The sequence below is a fragment of the Linepithema humile genome, chromosome 6 (assembly GCF_040581485.1).
Source record: "Linepithema humile isolate Giens D197 chromosome 6, Lhum_UNIL_v1.0, whole genome shotgun sequence".
NCBI classification, from domain to species: domain Eukaryota; kingdom Metazoa; phylum Arthropoda; class Insecta; order Hymenoptera; family Formicidae; genus Linepithema; species Linepithema humile.
This window is the reverse complement of record NC_090133.1, coordinates 9,552,856-9,561,506: the sequence shown is the minus strand read 5'-3', so window position 1 is coordinate 9,561,506 and position 8,651 is coordinate 9,552,856. Positions and strand designations below refer to the sequence as shown.

The following is an 8,651-nucleotide window of genomic DNA, read 5'->3' as shown; positions in this document are numbered from 1 at the left end:
TTCAATGCATAGTCTAATAGGCTTAATAATAATTTCCAATTAAATATATTTACATTTTTTTATTATACAATACATATATAAATATTTTACATAAAACAGTTATATTACTTATAATAACCAATCTTCCAGAAAAAGAGAGTTTAAAAATAATAACTGCTGTAAATGTTCACTTGTTATACGATTTCTATCTTCGGTAATAATATTTCCAGCCCGTGAAAATAATCGTTCACTTGGAACGGAGGTAGCAATTACACTTAAATATTTTAATGCTATATCTTTTAATCCAGAATGCATGTTTATTAGCCAATATTGTAGTGGATTGTCATCCATTTTTATTGATGGTTGATTCAAATAATATTTAAGTTCATCTGCTTCTTAGTTTCTTCTTAGTTTCATAATGGCTTCTGCACACAGGACGCAGTAATACGTGCTATAATATCGGAGGTTCGATATTTCTGCAGAAATATCGATGCATGCTAATAACAAAACAAAAAATATCGATACAAAATATCGATAATAAAGTCTAAAAAAATCGATATTGTATCGCCCATCCCTACTCTACACTACATATTAAACAAATATTATTATTACATTTTGTACATACATTTGCGCGTGGTCCGAACAGCACGCCGAACTTTACAGCGCACATCGCGCATGAACAAACGCAGCCACTTTTGCCGGTGCACCGGCTTCCGCAACGTCTGTCATCTTTTCTGGCTCTCCTTATGTTTATTTTTAAGGCTTCCAGTCTTTGAAAGAGTTGTTGGAGACGTTGTTGCTCTGATTGTTCTAGAGCTTCCCGTCTTTGTATCAGCTGTAAATATATTTACAGCTTAAAACCAATTTAATTGATTTAATTCATATTGGTAATCGGTGATCACGGTGATCATCGGTGAATCGATATTCTTCCAGGTAATCCCGCATCCGTCGAATTCCCCAAACGACCGCGAGGCATTAAATTAAATTTTGCTGCGTGCAGCAATTTCTGGTGTTATAATCGCAAATGCTTCGATTATTTTTTCCTAAAGTTCCTCACGATTATTAATGCGCTCTCGGTAAATATAATATATTGTTTTACTGTGCCCCAAAGAAAAAAATCCAACGGCGTCAAATCTAGAAATCTTGCTGACCGATTAACAATACCTCCGCGGCCTATCCATCTCTCCGGATAGCTCGCATCCAACACGCGACGCGCGCGTAAAGATGTATGAGGCGGCGCTCCGTCGTGTTGAAAAAACATTTCTTGTCTTTGATTTAATGGCACATTTTCTATTAATTCTATTAAGTCTGTTTCCAAAAAATTGCTGTAAACATGTCTAGTGAGTCTTGCGGGCATTTCAAACAGACCAATCAGAAATTCTCATATGAGAAATAAAATTCGTAGAATCTTACACATTTTTGTACAAAATCGTAAAACTTATTGAGGTATTTAATATGCCAACTCATAAATTGATATCGAACCGATGCTGGTAATTCTTTATGTGATATTCATTTAGATTCTGATTAGTCCAGATATGTGTATTGTGCGTATTGAAAATACCATCGCATGTAAAGCACGATTCATCGGTAAATAAGATGTTATTTATAAAACCGGGTTGATTCTCTTCTTTATTCAGTAGCCATGTACAAAATCTCACTTTTGCTTCATAATTTTGGGGCAATAAATTTTGCACCTTAGTATAATGGTACGCATGGAAAAAAAGAGAAAAAAAAGAAAAAAAAACCGATAAAATATAACGATCAATGTTGTGCAAAATGGATTACACGCCGATCGAATATTTTGACATGCTGATTATTTACGGCAAATGTGGACAAAACGCTTGCCATGCCGCGCGCGAGTATAATATTCGTTGTCCGGAACGTAGAAGAATTAATCACAATGTAGTTTTCGAATGTTGTATCGCGTGTGAAAAACAATGTTCCGCATAATGAACATTGTACTTGCGCGCGGCACGGCAAACGTTTTGTTCATGTTCATTGAAAAAAAAACATATATTTTTAATTATGTCTTATATTAATAAATATTTATGTTTTATATTAATAAATAAATAAATAAATAAATAACATATTTTTATTACAAACATTTTAGTATTTCCTTTTCTTACCGATATGGTGATCGCCGCTATCTCAGGAACTTGTATGCGCGCCGTCGATGCTATACTTCTGATTTTCCGCCGGTAGGAAATCGCACAGGTAGTCACACTACTTGTACTGGGGTGCGTATCGCTGCTAATTCTTTTCGGCGGGATTTATCGTGTTAAGCTATTTTTATTGTTTCGGTGTTATAGATTCAGCATGGTGACGTAGATTGGATAAAGTTTATCTATCTATTTTTTATTATAAAAAAAGATAGATACATGATAAAAGAGAATACAAATATCTATTTATTAATTTTCTGAACTCTAGCACTTTAGGAGCAATAGGTTAAATCAGGGCTCGAAATTATTTTATCTTTTCGGCCGATTCTTATGGTATACGCCTTCTTTTCTTTCCTTACCACGCGCGCGGCAGCCGCTAGGGTCAGCGCTACCGAGCGTTAGGAGCGGCGCTATCCGATAAATGTTAGGTTCTTCTCCCTTGATCATTAAAAGTTAAAAAAATTTATTAAAAATATTTTTTTTATTTTTAAATTTATTATGTGAAAATATTTCAATAGATTTCTACGTCACCCATGAGGTACTATTGCTATTGAAAAAAAAAATATTTTTAATAAATTTTTTTAACATTAATCGGATAGCGCCGCTCCTAACGCTCGGCGGCGCTGGTCCTAGCGACTGCTGCGCGCGCGGTAAAGAAAGGAAAGGAGGCGTATACCACGAGAATCGGCCGAAAAGATGAAATAATTTCGAGCTCTGATTTAGATACTAACCCCAACGTGAATAAATGACCATCGATACCCACGGAGAAAGATATCGCGACTTATACAACTCCGATGGCTCAAGCTCGACGCAGTTTGGAGTAAGGCGAATGGAAATCAAGGAAGCAATTAATGTCGCAACATATAACAATATTTTCGTATACTTCTGGCCAATTGCTTTTTCCGCTGCTAAACCGCATCTTTGTTATTGATGTAAACCAGTGCTCGGAATTAGATGCACATTTCGAGCTGATTCCCGAGACGACGTCTTCTATCCTCCCATTACTGCTTGAGGCTTGACAGCCCAGCCGCTAATGTTCTGACTCAGGAGCGTCCCTATATAAGAAATAGGCTAGGATTGTACCTTTTATGAAATCGTTATTAACATTTATACAGAGACGCTCCTGAGTCTGAACATTAGATGCGCTATCGGCGGCTTGGCCGTCGAGCCTCGAGTGATAGTGGGGGGATAGGAGGCGTCTCGACAATCAGCTCGAAATGTGCATCTAATTCCGAGCACTGTTCTAGCCACTTGCCCTAGAAACGCTTGCTTTTTAGCATTTATCGTCTGCTGCGTCGATTTGGTGGAAACGAAACGCCATGGTACTAAAATAGCCATGGTACCAAAATAAAAATGACATTGTAATATAAGCACTTTCTATAAAATCAATGTTTAACCTACTACCGCGTTCAGAGTTATTTTAATTTCGACGAATTAATTAGGTTTATATCAAAGTTGCATAAAAATAAATTAAATGAATTAAATATTACTTTATTATGTAGACAGTAATTGCATCAAAAGTTTTTATTGCAATATACAGATCTTTTAGAAAAAAAGCATAAAAGTACGTACAAGTCCGCTTTTTTCCATTGATCAAACGGCCGAGCGCACACGGACACGTGACGTAAGCGGTTCTCGATTGTGTGCAAGATCTATAGAGAGAAGGTTACCTCAGTAAAACCGGTTGTTGGCGAGGGATGATGAAGGAAGGGGGGAGCTAGAAACAGCTTGAGGCGAAAGGCGATGAAGTAAGGGGGGAGCTAGAAACAGCTTGACGGCGAGGGGCGATGAAGGAAGGGGAGAGCATGATGATCTCATCTGCCAACAGTAGTTGTCTGAGATAGCTTCTGCTCGCAGATGACATCATCATTGCCCCTCTTGCCGCTCGCCCTTCTCTGCATTTGTTCCTCTTGCCGCTTGCCCCTCTCTGCATTTGCTCCTTTCGTCGCTCGTCTCTCTTTGCGTATGAGGTAACCTTCTCTCTATAGATCTTGGGTTGTGTGAGGCAGTGGGGCCGGGAGTCGCGGTTGGGCAAAATTGCATCATTGCAATATCAGAATCCGATGACTATCTGATAAGCAATATTATAATTGTACCACGATGAAATATTTTCCAAAAGAGTTGACATTAGCTGTTCTAGATACGAAATGTATATTAGTCGGCAACTGACCATGTTTAATTGGAAATGAATAAACAGACAAGCAAAGTGTATGTCATTTGCAAGTATTGCCGACGGCATTGTAAGCTATTATTGGAGAAAAGATAACTTACAGATTCATTTACGCTGAAAAATTGAAATTTTTTGTGTAAAAATTCGTGTGTCAGAATCAGCCGTGGTACTAAAATAAAAATGACATTGTGTAAGATGCAAGCAATGGCATCCGATAGACGGCGCCAGCGGACGGCAGCCGGTTGATCGAGAGCAGCGCCTCGATAAAATAGATCCTGCGCGCACGCATTCCCGCTCCTCATAATTTGTTCATGTTAAATTATAACTGATCTAAGGATCGAGAATATTCGACGAAGTCGACCTACGAGAGAACGGAGATCGAGTTCTCACTCTCTATCGCCGAACCAGTCGAAACAGTCGCACAAATCGAAATTAATAGAGAGACAGTCGGGCCGAATTTATTAAATCGAAACTTAGTCGTTTTCGCACAGTTGTATTTTCTACATAAAGACTATTTGTTAAATATCACATAAAATCAGTGTCGATCTTATTTAAATCATTTGAGTACCATCCTGCCGTTTTACCATTTCCATCAAAGTACAATCGCTAATAAATTAAACAAAATAACCGGGGTCGCGTCTAGGACGTAACCGTTGCAATAGTTTGAATATTCTTTGAGATAAGAATATTCCTAGTAAAAAGTCGATAATCGAAAGATATTCGGAAGAGTCCTTTCAATTGTAATACAAGCACTTTCTATAAAATCAATGTTTAACCTACTGCCCTACTCTGAACCTACCTCAGAGTTATTTTAAATTCAACAAATTAATTAGGTTTATATAAAAGTTGCATAAAAATGTCTTAAATGAATTAAATATTACTTTATTATGTAGACAGTAATTACATTAAAAACTTTTATTGCTATATATAGATCTTTTAGAAAAAAGCGTAAAAGTACGTACAATGTTCATATATTTGGTTTCTTAATTAAAAATGTTAAAACTTTCTAATTAATCAATTTAAATTATTGAAAACTGTATAAAAATTTATGAATGTGTTAAGAGCTTAATTAATGCAGAATCATAACAAAATAGTTTTTAAAATCACGAAATTTTTCCGCTAATAGTGTGACTGTCGAATAAAATATTCGTTCAGTGCAGTGCTCGGAATTATTAGAAGCACACAATTAGATGCACATTTCTAGCTGATTCCCGAGACAACGTCTCCTATTCTTCTACTACCACTCGAGGCTCGATGGCCGAGTCGCCGATGAGCTACTTATTAACATTTTAACCACTGACACATTATAACATATATTTTAACCAGTGACTATATAGTTATATATTAAATTTTTCTCACAATTTCACTGAATTGGCAAGAAAAAGGTCTCTGACTCTTCCATCGATACGTTGGACACTCTGAACATTATGATTTTAACTACTAATGGTTCAATTACGATTTTTCTAACAATTATCATAAACATGAAATACAACTACTCGGACATAACTTTTTATCAAGAATTTTAAATTATTTTGCGTTGCTAAATTAATTAAGGATGCGTACGATACAACTTTTATAATTTATGATTGCGAATTTTAATTTACTAAGTTATTACACTGAAGAAGGCCTGATAGAGGCAGAGACGTTTGTCGTTTACAATTGATAAAAAAAAGTCAAATATATGTAATAACAACCAACTCGGCTTGTTTTGTCTTTTATTTTCTTGTTGAGAAATATTAATATTTAATATTAATTAAATAATTAAATTTAAAACAAATCAATACTTTTTATCTTTGTAAATTAAAATGTCAAAAAGCTCGTTTATGGATTTTACATTGAACGTTATAAATAATAATTTGCAATGAATTTTCGAACGAGATGAGAAGACGGATTATTCGGGAAAATTATTGTAATAAAGCAGCGGTTCTAACAAAAATAAGTGTCAGATCAATTATGGCTGGAATACATTTATCTCACAAAGGCTCTCAAAATCGAATTTTAGACTTGGTGGGTAACTAACTTTTTTATATTTAGCTGTATATCAGACTAACCATAAACGGAGAGAAGAAAAGTTTTAAGAAAAATTATATTTGATCACGAGGAATTAATTAGGCTAAATCCAATCTGTCACTTCTCGCGGCTTATGATAATAAATATTAATTAATCTATTTTGATCAAAACAACGTTCCAATGTTGTTTGTACCTATAAAAGTATTTCTGGACGTGAAACGAATGCAACAGTTTGATTGTAAATTGGCAGTTTACGAAAGAGACCGCATCATATCATGATTCCACGAGGTCGAGCATACATTAGCAGGAATATCGATAATAATTCCATATATGTAATTTTATTAGCTCGCTTTAACTCATTTTCATTAATTTAACCTACGATTAAAATGTTCCGATAATATAAAGAATAAATTATAATTTGTCATTAAAGTAAACAAAAATTTGTTTTCTTTTTATACGTATATAGACGTTTTTAGATCAGTAATACTGAAAAATTGTCCTTAAGTTGAGTTAGCCAATATTATTTAAAATAGGCTTGTATTAATTAATGTGAAATGATAAAACATGTTTATTCTGTTTTTTTTTACAAAATTTTTTAAAACTTGAGTTTTTAGTACAAAAATATTAATCGTTACGAATATTGTACGCTGTATTACACGAGAGTACGTATGGAAATGTGTGTTGAATGCGAATTGATCAATTGACTAACAGACATGAATAAAACTGGAACAGCATAGCAATCCTCTCAGGTATCAAACGTCATCTTGTTATAAGAGAGTTCAGTTGAAAAACAATAGTGTTATGTCAGAGATGCCCGCGGCAACCCGTCATGCAGCAAAATAGGTCAGCTGCAAATCGACGAGATATAGGAGGTTTAAATAAAAAAAATAATAAATAACAGGGATACTGTCTAGTGTTTTATTTCTGCCTTATAGAAAAGTCGAGAGAAAAGTATTATTATATACTAATTGTAAGTGACTACTGTATCGCTAGAGATAGATCTTCTTTCCAAAGAAGAAAAAATATAATTTTCCAAGTATTATTTATTACTTAGAACCCTAGATTATAGAAAATAATGATTCTTCTAAAATAAAGAATAAGACAAAAGGTTGCGGCACGTTTTCTGAAATAAAGGATAGGATAAAAGATTGTGGCACGTAACAGAGTATAATGAAACGTAAGAAGCATATATGCGATAGAATCACCGCAAGTAAAATCGCTTAATTTATTTTATACATAGAGGCGACAAATCCTTCAATATATTTTATCTTCTAAACGCCATTGTGCAGGTTAGCCTCTGGTTATGATGAAAAAATATTTACCAACTAAATATTATTATGCTAGACTGTACATTATTGCATTATATTTTTCAAGAATATGCGATTTTATCCAAAAATTACATTCAATTACGTTTAAAAGAGATATTATTAAAAATGTGATATTTATTACATACCTACCATTTTGTAATACATCGGTAAATAATTAAATAGTGACAATAATTAAAAGTATATTAGAAAACTAAATGTTTATCAAAATTTATATGAACAAATGTTTTAAATTTAAATATGACATAATATCGCACAATGAACATGTAGAATAATATATTTAGCAAATCAAGGCTTAAAGAGTAATCATTGAAATATATTGCATGGTTGCATGAATAAAGCATGGTTTTTGCGTAACATTTAATACAGAAACATAACATAAAGTCGAAAATGCTGAAATAAAAAATTGGAAAAAATAAGAAATTGAATTATAGAGATGTAATATAATAGAAATTAATAAAAACAAGAAATAAATCAAGAAAAAAAAATTTGACTGTTAATAATATTTATTTTTTATTACTGCACGTTATATCTCTCTACGTGATCATTATACTAGTTATAATCTTACCAAGCTGAAAATTCGAAATTGGAAAAAAACGTTTCTATATCGCTACTTTGTATTAATTAATAATAAAACTTTTTGCGCCTTGATATCTGCGCCTTGGTTTTTATAGCTCCTTTTTCAGTTAACTTTTTTGTCATTATAGAATTATACGTCATTCTAATATTTATGTCAAACAGACAAAGGACAAATTTTTACTTTTTAGTATATTGCTTAATTTTTCTTTGCAATTTTATTAAAAATTTAGCTAACAAAAAACTTTTTGCTTATGTCAACAACAAAAAAAAACTTTTTTATTATGCAGAAGATATTAAAAATTAATACACAAAAAATCACCTAGTTTAACATACCCAAGAGGTATAAAAAAGAATAAAAAAGTTCTTTGCCGTTTTGTGATTTTTGCAATAATTAATGAAAAATTAATTAACCCTTTCGTTACGATGAAA

General features: G+C 33.3%; 2 long non-coding RNA genes across 2 annotated transcripts; both read right to left on the bottom strand.

Moving 5' to 3' along the window:
• Positions 1-339: 339 nt before the first annotated feature.
• Positions 340-3,438, bottom strand: LOC137000874 (uncharacterized). The gene is made up of 4 exons (XR_010891048.1): positions 2,870-3,438; positions 2,106-2,327; positions 605-814; positions 340-476 (listed from the first exon to the last, which is right to left on the bottom strand). It is a non-coding gene; the product is annotated as an uncharacterized lncRNA (long non-coding RNA).
• Positions 3,439-3,458: 20 nt separating this feature from the next.
• On the bottom strand, positions 3,459-4,985 carry LOC137000875 (uncharacterized). The gene is made up of 2 exons (XR_010891049.1): positions 4,410-4,985; positions 3,459-4,209 (listed from the first exon to the last, which is right to left on the bottom strand). It is a non-coding gene; the product is annotated as an uncharacterized lncRNA (long non-coding RNA).
• Between the last annotated feature and the right edge of the window lie 3,666 nt (positions 4,986-8,651).